This window comes from Bombina bombina, chromosome 4 (genome assembly GCF_027579735.1).
Source record: "Bombina bombina isolate aBomBom1 chromosome 4, aBomBom1.pri, whole genome shotgun sequence".
NCBI lineage: Eukaryota > Metazoa > Chordata > Amphibia > Anura > Bombinatoridae > Bombina > Bombina bombina.
Window position 1 is genome coordinate 935736708 of NC_069502.1, and position 11252 is coordinate 935747959.

General features: G+C 36.3%; 1 protein-coding gene across 1 annotated transcript in view; it reads left to right on the plus strand.

The window, feature by feature from the left end:
* The window catches only part of THUMPD2 (THUMP domain containing 2), a 156886-nt gene that overhangs the window by 55966 nt on the left and 89668 nt on the right, over window positions 1-11252 (plus strand). The gene's annotated exons all lie outside the window — the stretch shown is intronic.

Sequence of the window (11252 nt, forward strand, 5' to 3'; positions counted from 1 at the left end):
TCTGGGCAGAGGTTTTACTTAGAAAGAGACTTAAAATATACAGTCGGCATATACAATACATTTATATCAAAGTGCAGCTGTTATATGTAAATATGCTAAGAACACCTGCCTTAAGTTTACAAAGAGAAAAATGTAATGAATGGCAGGGTCCATTAGCTACAAGGTAAATAATATTTAGTGCTTAGGTTAGGGCAGAGACTACCTAACTCTGCTTTGAATTGCGGAGGATTTTAGTTACCCCTAACCGCAATATTTCTAGGTATGTGGGAGAGGAGTACCTAGCAGGGGAATGACTCATTGCTGCAGTAAATGCCATGCTCACTAAAAACACTTTTGACCTAGAACAACTAAATAACCATATAAATCTCAGTATTACCACCAATGGCTGTGTATGGATGCATGTTACCAATAGGGTTCTACAATAAAAATTGTGTGTCCTGCTACAAGTCCCTTACACAACTAGGCACTTTCACCTTATTTCACTGCTTTCCTCAGTATATATATGTGGATGCAGCAGGCCACTATAACTACATAATAATAAGTAAGCCTAGCATCTGTTTAATACTACACTTACAAATCTTACTACCTAGGCACAGGCCCATCCGACCAACCTGGCCCGGATAAAGACTGATCTCTAGAGTATTAACTGTATTAGGCCCATGAAACCATATATAGTGGGTCATAACTGGGGGGAAAAAATGTATATGGGCATTTACTGCTTTTGATATATAGGTATCACTAGAACTCAAGAAGGCAAGGCCCCTCTTAGGCCCAGAAAGTATTAGAACTATATTTATGAACTTGGGCATTGTTCCAGTGCTTGAAATATAAGAGTATGGTATGCAAGTCAGAACAGAGCTGCATATAACTGATGCACTGTCCTATATTATGACTATATAACCTACAATAATATTAAAACCATAGCTCACAAATGTGCATAACGGTCCTATAATAAAACATTTCCTTATGTCAGATTGCCATAGGAACAGCAAATTATATTAATTACAAGCCACTGTCAGCTGTAATTTTGGTAACATAAATATAGATCTCTATGTCCTCTAAAGTGTCCAGGACACAGGGCGAGTGTTTTGTTCATAGTATAAAACAATCTATCACATAGTTATCAGAAATAGCAATTTTCTGTAGGCACATATTGCTTAACAAGATGTTCTACTGTGTGCACATTAAATAGGCATGATCTACATTCCTACCTATCAAAAACTTTCAAGGCATCTGAAAAAGAATTTACTATCTGACAAGCATGTGAATAACAAGTAATAGATTCTAGCAACTAGACTAATGAAATGTCTTGATCAAATTATACATCCAGATCAGACAGGGTTTATGGCCTCTAGAAATGTATCCAAAAATACGTGGAAAATTATAACTTTGTTAGATCATATTTGGAATTCTAATAAAGAGACAGGTAAACAATTCAGATATGATATGGCGCTCTTAACCCTTGATGCAGTTAAGGCATTTGACTCAATTGAATGGGAATATCTGTTTCAGACTCTTGGTAAGTTTGGATTTAAAAATCAATTTGTTCATTGTGTACGTAATATATACCAGAGCCCCATATCTTATTTGTTGATTAATAACTCCTTAACACCGGGGATAAGATTAAAAAAAGGTACCAGGCAAGGGTGTCCATTGTCTCCCCTTCTTTTCAATTTAGCATTGGAACCCCTTGCTATTTTGCTAAGGGAAGTGTTGGAAGGGATCGTTATTGGCGAAACTACCCTCAAGACTTTATTATATGCTGATGACCTTTTGATCTGTCTGTATAATACCTCCAAGGCTATTCCTAAAGTACTGGAATGTCTTGATCTTTTTAGTTCATTTTCCGGCTATAAAGTGAACTATAATAAAATTGAAATATTGTGGATCTATGCAATGGATACTAAGATAGCTCACACAGTGTTTAAAGAGGTTGACATATTAAGATATTTAGGGATCTTCTTACAAAAATTCGAGAAAGATGATATGTACTTAATATTCATCCGCTATTACAAAAAAATCAATCTGATCTGAAATTTTGGGCGGCATTTCCTTTATCGATATCTGCTAAAGTTAATCTAATTAAAACAATTCTTTTCCCCCGGTTGCTTTTCCCACTGCAGAATTTACCTTTAATATTAAAGAAAATGGATTTAAGGAAACTTAATTCAAGTTTTTCTCAATTTATATGGCATGGAAAGAAAAAAACACAAATTGCTTTAGAAAAATTGATGCAAACGTATGAAGCGGCTGGATTAGCATTACCTAACAAAGTTTTATAATTTTGCCGCATTAGGGAAAATTGCATTGGATTGGCTTGCAGAAACAAGCTGATCCTCCACCAAAGATATTGATATTTTCTTAGTTTCCCCCTTTTCAGCTAAAGCTTTACTACATGTGCAGATAAAAGAAATGCCTAGTAACATTAAGACCTTAATATTGTTTAAAAATATAATTCTTGCCTGGCAAAGTCTTTGTACTTTAACAGGCTTAGATTATTCTTTTTCGGAATATTTACCCATAATGGGTAATCTCGAATTTACCCCAGGGAATATGCAGAAGGTATTTAGAGTATGGTCCAATAAAGGACTCAGTCTAGTTCACCATTTTTTTACAGAAACAGGAGAAATTATATCTTTTGATGATTTAAAACGTCAATTTGACCTTCCATGTAATAACATATTTGCGTATTCACAACTATATCATTATATAAAGTCTCGAAGGTGGGATGGCGGGGGGATCGTCGCATGGTCTGAGATTAGAGCTAGTATCATTATATCTAGAGTTAAAAAAAACCTTCAATCTCATTATTGTATAGTATTATGCTCGCTAAGCAAAGTAATTCCATGTTAGAAAACCTTTACGGAAAATGGAGTCTATTGATTCCAAAAGTTGACCTGGAGAAAATCAGGGTCAGCTGTAAAGTAGTTAATAAATGTCGCATACCTGTGAGCTGGAAAGAGGGTCACATGAAACTAATTAATAATTTCTACTGTACGCCTTTGAAAATGTCCAAGATGTTCACTAGTCAAATTTTTTTATGTCCACAATGTCTCCTTATTAATGCAGACATTTTGCATATGTTTTTTTTTTCTGTCCCAGGGTTGGGCAGTTCTGGAAGAAGGTGGCTTTTTGGATTAGTAGTATATATAAAGTTAGCATACATTTTGATATAGAAAACATCTTCTTTCTCAACTGTACAAACATGGATTCTCCATTTCAGAGAAAAATTGTAAATGTAATTATCCTACTGGTGAGACAACTTATAGTGAAAAACTGGAAAGCCAGAAAAATGCCCGGTTTCTCAGTGTTTATTAAAGACGTACAGATGCAAATCATTTTCGAGTCTTTTCATCTCAGAGAAGCAAGTGAAAAGGAAATTAGGAGATTCTTAATTGGATGGTTACCGTTAATTAAGACATATTCGGAATGTATTCAAAAGACTTTATTACATCCTTTTTTAAGTTCTGAATGCTTCAGCGACTTGGTATTACTAGGTGACTTTCCAGCTGACTGGATAATGAACTACAGAGACTCATAATAATTTACCGTAGGGGGTGGGACAGGTCAACGACCCTCCTGGAGTCCTACAGAGGATCTGGGAGTGGGGGGGAGAGTCCGAGAGAGGGGGGGAAATTTTTTTTCTTTTTTTTTCTTTCTTTCTTCTTTCTTTCTTTCTTTTTTCTTTCTTTCTTTTTTCTCCCTTTTTCTTTCTCACATTTTGTTTGTATAAATGTAAAGTGCCACGATGATACAAGCGTAATATTTCCTTACTCAAATGTTTATGTACTTCTATATTTGTAATACATGGAACAGACAGATTACCCTTGTCTATTTTACTATGTTAGGAGGTTTCCTTCAATTAGGAAGATAACTACAACGCCCAGTGAGGCGTCGCTATGTTGTTATACGCTTTAATCTCTATGTGAAATCGCAAGTTGAAATAGACGTTATATTATGTTATCAAGATGTCATATTTTGTTTTTTCTTTATATGCATGATAATATAATGTATGGCGCCCTGTGTAGCGCCTTTTTGTGTTTTTTTTTTTAATTTTGTATTATAACTTGTTTCAACTGTATGTTTCTTTTGGCACCCATAAATAAATATTAAAAAAAAAAAAAAAAAACAAGTGATAGATTTTTGCTGACAGGTGGGGCTATACCTACCAGCTGTAATTTCTAAGGTAATATTAACTGCAGATATGCAAACATTTAAGTTAACTTGTCCCAGCACTTCCCTACTCTCCTAAGAGCCAGACCAACAACTCTCACTACAATTATATTTAGCATTCGGGAAGATAATGTAGGGTAAAATGGTGAGCAGAAAATAAAATAAAAAAAATAAATAAAAAAATGCAATCAATCCTGCAAAAACAATGATTATACAATATAAGGAATGGCAATAGCTTATTTTTTTCAGTAAACTGTTAGCCCAGTAATGACATATTGGTTATGTCCTGTATCACACAGCCTAAACACAGCTGCACATCTGTCAGGGCTAGATGTCAGATCCTAGGATCATCATTTATGTAAACACTAATTGTCCCGGGATCCCCTAAGGAATTTTAGCAACCAGTTCAAACATTGTTTACCCAGCTCCAGTCCGGACGTCAGCTTCACATAGAGCACTGAAGCATTTAAATCATTTACCCCACACCAGTCTGGGTGTTAGTCTCAAACAGGTTACTGGAATATAAGCAGCTATCTGATCGTTCAGGGAGGAAACAGCTCTGGACATAAATCTCTCAAAGAAACATGTGTCTCTGTAGTGCAAGACTCAGGCCAGCGTCAGCAGCAGGCATTCCCCTCTTCCTCTCTTTCAAGAAAAGGAGCAGGCAGATGTCAATGTCTAGCAGTAGATCAAAATCTGTGTACACCATTTCGCCATCTTGGGAACATCTGGGGTGTAGAGAGGCTTCGATCCGCTGAACACAGATTTTGCAGTCACTCAATATACTCTTCTTATCTGAGGCATCCTCCCGATTAAATAAAAACTGCTGTTCCTGAAGTGTAGGGCCGGCCACATCCCCATAATCTAGAACACAGTTTGGTGGGGAGGGTTTTTCACAGCCGTCCAGCAAAGCAGTATCAACAATGTCCTCAGTGGTTATCAGTTGAGTAGGTAGGAATACTTGTGATCGGTTAAACAAAATGTCGTCACCACTTTCCCTTCTGACTTTAGAGACATTGCACAGTGTCGCAGTAGTCTCAATGAAGGACCCCAGGTGTTCAAATCTAATGCTCATCTGAGATTCAGACTCCTGCAGACAAGTCTGTATAAACAAGCATATTGTCTCCTGATCCACAGCCATGTCTAGCTTGCACTTTCCGGACTACCTGGAAGGGGTGTCATGAATTTTACAGTTAGGCCGCCGCCTAGGACTATAACAATTTGCATCTGGGCTGGAGATCATACACACAGCAGAAACATATATTAGTTCCCTCAGTGTATCTTATTCAAGTGGTCCCTTTTTCTTTTCTTATTGATAACCTGGGGATGTTTTAAAATATTCAGAGCTGGAGCTCTGAAGTTATGCGACCATTTAGTTCGGAGTTTACTTTTTCATATATATATATATATATATATATATATATATATATATATATATATATAATGTATATAAGTACCAGCACTCCTAGTATTGTAAGTGTTGAGGGTTTAATACATAGAGTATAATAGTGTTCCCTATTTAGGGATACACTTACTATGTAGTGCACGGTAAGGGCTAATATATGAATATGCTATACAAAAGATTAATAGAGCCCTTATTAGTTCCAGCAACAAACTATATCTCACATCATTGATTCATTAAACCTAAGTTATGAAAATAAATAACCATTTACACAGCTTTCTATTTCAGTTATATATATTTAAAGTTGGATGACTTAGTAAAGTATCATCCACATCATATTTCCACTCACTTTCATTTATATATATATATATATATATATATATATATATATATATATATATATATAAATATAAAAAAATATATACAAATAATTATATACAAAACACAGAAGTGAACCGGGTACACATCCCATGACCCCGCTACCTGCTCAGCCCTGGGTGCTCAATAACGCAAGGGTTTGTCATTTGAACCCACCAGCCAAATTAACAAGTTTGAAGCCATTAAAGATACTCACTTATTTGCCAGAAAAAATGTACTCAAAAAATACTTCTCTAACAGTGCAGATATAGGTTCACTTAATCAGGCTGATTTAACAGCATTAGAGAACCTTATTACTCTGCTGGGGGATTCGGAAACAGTAGGCGAAGATTTGATCAATTATAATAATTGGCATAAAATTCTGCATACAAAATTACATTTTGTTCCACCCAATAATATCTCACCACACACGGTCACATTTTTAAACTTGGTTTGCAATGACATCTTATCCATTAAGGACTCTAAGCATATTCCTACAGCCAATTTATCCAAACTAGAAATGGATGTCCAAATTAAGAATAGTGACAAGAGAGGGAATATTGTGATATGGCCTACACCTATGTACACGGCAGAAGCCAACAGACAATTAAAGGGCCATGAAACCCACATTTGTTTCTTTCATGATTTAGAAAGAGAATCTAATTTTAAACATCTTTCTAATTTACTTATATTATCTAATTTGTTTTATTCTCTTGATATTCTTTGCTGAAAAGCACATCTAGATATGCTCAGTAGCTGCTGATTGGTTGCTGCACATAGAAGCCTTGTGTGATTGGCTCACCGTGTGCATTGCTTTTTCTTCAACTAAGGATATCTAAAAAATGAAGCAAAATAAATAATAGAAGTAAATTGTAATGTTGTTTAAATTTCTATTCTCTATCTGAATCATGAAAGAAAGATTTTGGGTTTAGTGGCCCTTTAAGTGATATTAAAAATTACAAATGCTTGGGGAAACCCAACAGAACAATACAATAAGTTATAAGTTAATCAACTATACTTTAGCAGAAGGATGCATTAATAAAAAGAACATAAATTCTTTAAAGTTTAGAATCCCAAGGTTGCCACCTTATATCTGTTAGCCAAAATTCATAAGGAATTCACTGTCCGCCGGGGAGACCGATCGTGTCCGGGATCAGTTCTCTCATGGAATTAGCTAGCAGATATTTAGATACGAGACTCGAGTATATGGTAGAAGCTCTTCTTTCACACACAAGGGATACCATGCACATATTAAACAAAATACAGAATATAACTGTTACGTCTAACTCGTTATTGGTGAAATGCTATGTTGAGTCGCTCTACACAAGTATTCAAACAGAGTGGGATTGTAAAGCAGTAGCTTATTTTCTTGAGAAAAATACAGAAATAAGTATAGATACCAAGGACTTCCTAATTAAACTGCTTAAATTTGTTCTATACCCCACAACTTTTTTGTATTTGACGATAAATTATTTTTACAAATATGTGGTACTGCCATGGGCTGGTGGGAAGAAATGGTAGTTTTTCATGATTCCTTAAATAGCTTCACCCAATACACATCCCACTGGTCCAGATATATAGATGATATCCTGATTATATGGTCTGGACTGGTGGAAATACTAGAGAAATTTATTAAAACACTCAATGCTAATCCCTTTGGCCTTTTTCTAACATTAACGTCTAGTGTGAGTGATGTAGAATTCTTAGATTTAACCATCAAGAAGGTTGATAATAAACTTGAGACTGATGTAAATAAAAAGCCAACAGCTACTAATTACATCCTACATACATCTAGTCACCACCATCCCTCAACTGTAAGAGGTCTTCCATATGGTGAATACCTAAAAATCAAAAGGAACAGCACCACATTAGATTCATTTAAAAAGGCAGCATTAGATTTGAGAAACAGATTGTTACTATGTGGATACTCTAAAAAAATAATTGGCTAGGGCATACAATAAGGACCTTACAAAGGATAGAGATGGTTTGAGACACAAACAACGTAGTTCCACAAACACACTCAGATTCATCTCCACGTATAACTATCAAAGTGAAATAATATCTGATATTGTCAACAAACATTGGCATATTTATATTCTAATGGCAGATGAACACTTGAGATCACTGCTACCAGAAAAACCCTTATTCACTTTTAGGAGAGCACCTAACCTTAATGACCGCCTCACCACAAGTCACTTCAACAGAAATGCTAAAAAAAAACACCATTATATAGGGGTTCTGCTCCGTGTGGAGACTGTAAAGTATGCCAATATATGGTTAAGAAAGAATTCATGATTGATAGATTCCATAAAAAAAAATGGAGGATAAATACACACATTAACTGCCAAATCACAAATGTGATTTATTGTGTATCTTGCTCATGTGAACATTTCTATGTTGGGATGACCACTAGAAAATTGGGTACACGCATGATGGAACATCATAGTAATATCCGCAATGCATGCAAGGATTTGGATAATGGCAAACAAATAGCCAGGGTAACTAGACATTTTCTATCTAATCATGGAGGTGGCACATGAACCTTTATATGTGGGGGACTGGAGCAAGTGAAACCAGGCTTCAGAGGTGGGGGGTGCAAACAAACAATCCAAAAGGAGACAAATTGGATATTCAGACTAAATTCTACTATGCCTCACGGGATGAATGAAGACAATAATTTTGGGGGGTTTCTGTAATGAACATTGATGTGTGATCATACATAAATTTTTTTCTTGCAAATTATTAGTGTATCTCATTGGATCAATACTAGCGAAATCATGCTGACTATTACGTAATCAGTGATATTAATTTTTGTCCCTATGGTAGATGGACACCACCACCTGTGATATGAGCTGTATTTGATACTTACGGTATGATATACGGTTTTTGGGAATTGATTTAACTATAGGTGATCATGTGTTTAACTAGCCCAATATGGGGTAATATATCATCACATAGCTTCAATAAGTTAATCATTATTATAGTTATTTCCAATATATCGTAATAATTATAGCTTCGAAATTGATATCACTACACTTCGGGGTATGTGATCACACTTAGTAATGTAACACACTGGGTATATTTACCACTTGATAGTATACTGAGGTGTGGGTATTTTAATTTACTCTTACTATTGATTTGATTTAGGGTCTACATACATATTTGACCCAAACCCAATAATGTGAACTGACGAACCTTTTTAGTATCTATGATCGCTAGTAAGTATTCACCACTAATGCCGCCCATACAAGACATCACATCATTAGTTAGTCCTATTATAGTCCTGACAGTGATTACATTCTCACTATGAGACTATCATTAGAAAGTAGGTTTTAGTGCTATATTGTGAGCACCACAAATGGGCTATCACCAGCATCGACAGTGTTATATAGCATAGTTAAGATGCCCTTTTATTACTTGTAGAATAGTTTGAAAGTTACTATTCAGTAGGGATGCACCGAAATTTCGGCCGCAGAAACTTTCTGCGGACGAAAATAGCATTTTTTGTTATTTCGGTTTTTGGTTTTTTTGCCTTTTATTTTTGGCAAAATTATTGTGTAGCATATTTTAAATGTGATGCCAGCCTAGAGCTGCTGTTTGAGTTCATTACTTGACTTACTGTTTTGCATATAATAATAGTTTTCTAGGACTATACTTTATTTTGATAATTGGTAACAAAACAAAAACGGTTAAATCTGATTCTGTTACACAGAACTAAATAAAGAATAATACTAGCGATGCACCAAAATTTGGGCCCCCGAAAATGTGCAATTCCAATTTCGGCCCAAAGAGGACCAAAATGGCTAAAAATGTACAGCCCTCCCCTGTTCTATTGAGTTACATGTCTATTCTTAGCATAAGGTGAACAGCACAGCACTGGCATGGTACACAGAGCACACACATAAGTACCATTACATGATGATATTTGAAACCAGCAGAGAAGGAAACCAAAGTTCTGAATAGTGAATACAAATATCAAAGGAGGATAAGTAACATGTTTATAAACACTTGATATTATCAGAAACAGCCCTAAGCACACACAGTGAATATCTTTAAGCCTTCTATACAGTGCTCATACATCAGCCTCTTGTGCGTAGACATTCTATTCGCCTGAGGCAAATATGCGTGCACACTTTATAAGCATAAGCCCGCACACAGTTGGTACAAATTAGCACCCACCAGACAGTGTATACAAAAAAGCACAGTAACTTTCTATAACCACCTTGCACGTAAGGTTGTAGCTAAGTCCAGTGGTCCTGGTGATAGGTGACAGGCAGACTCCATTTGGGGCTCCAGACATATAATCTGACGGGTCAGTGTGAGACCCGAACCAGGAACTAGGCGGAGATACGATGAGAGACGATCAGGTGCAGCCACGCTCATCGCACGGATAACTACACCCAAAAACAAAACACATGTCTACCTCGTATTGTTGTCTGGCTATAACCACGCTCTTCCTTATAGAGCTCCAGTTTCACTGCAGATCACGCCCTACTGTACAAGTGACCATGTCCATTTGTTGGAGCTTTCCCGCCTACAAGCTCTCTCAGCTACACACACGCACACACTGTAGTTAAAAAAGAAAAAAACTATTTCGGTTTCGTTTCAGTTTTTCGGCCAGGATCATCCTGAATTTTCGGTATCGGTTTCGGTCCAGAATTTTCATTTCGGTGCATCCATACTATACAGGGATGATATGATACGGAATGTGTGCTACAGCATATTTCGATCTGAATGACTACACATCATGGTTAAGAGATAATACGTGTATACATGACACAGTTGTCTCTAAAACATTACAGTTTACAAAAATCCGGATCCCGTAACTTCAAGAATACGAAGGAAAATAACTGGAAACTACTAATACACACTTAGATCGATACATACATAAGCTGTCAAGCTATGTGTATGATTTACGCCGATTTTCGTGATGCAATTACTTTGTCCACCAATCATGTTGCACATAAGCCATACATGCCCACAGACCGGCTGTAAACAGCACAGATAGGCCACATGAAGGGCGTTGTTCAATAGTGCACTATGATTGGAGGATGCAAGGTTCTTTGAACCGTATTTAAAAGGGGGGCATTAGGGGCTTCGGCTTGCTACCTCTCACATTGACAAAGGCTACTACCTAGGCCGAAACGCGTTTGTGTAATTTTAAGTGGATTTTCATGCTTTTTTTTACCCCTGGCTCCTGATGCCGTCGACTGCAACTTTCGGCCAGGAAACAGGGGGGTGAATGCATGTACAGGTATTTATTTTAAGTTTGGTTGGTGAATTTCACTATATAGAGGTTGTATCCTCATTTTTAATACAT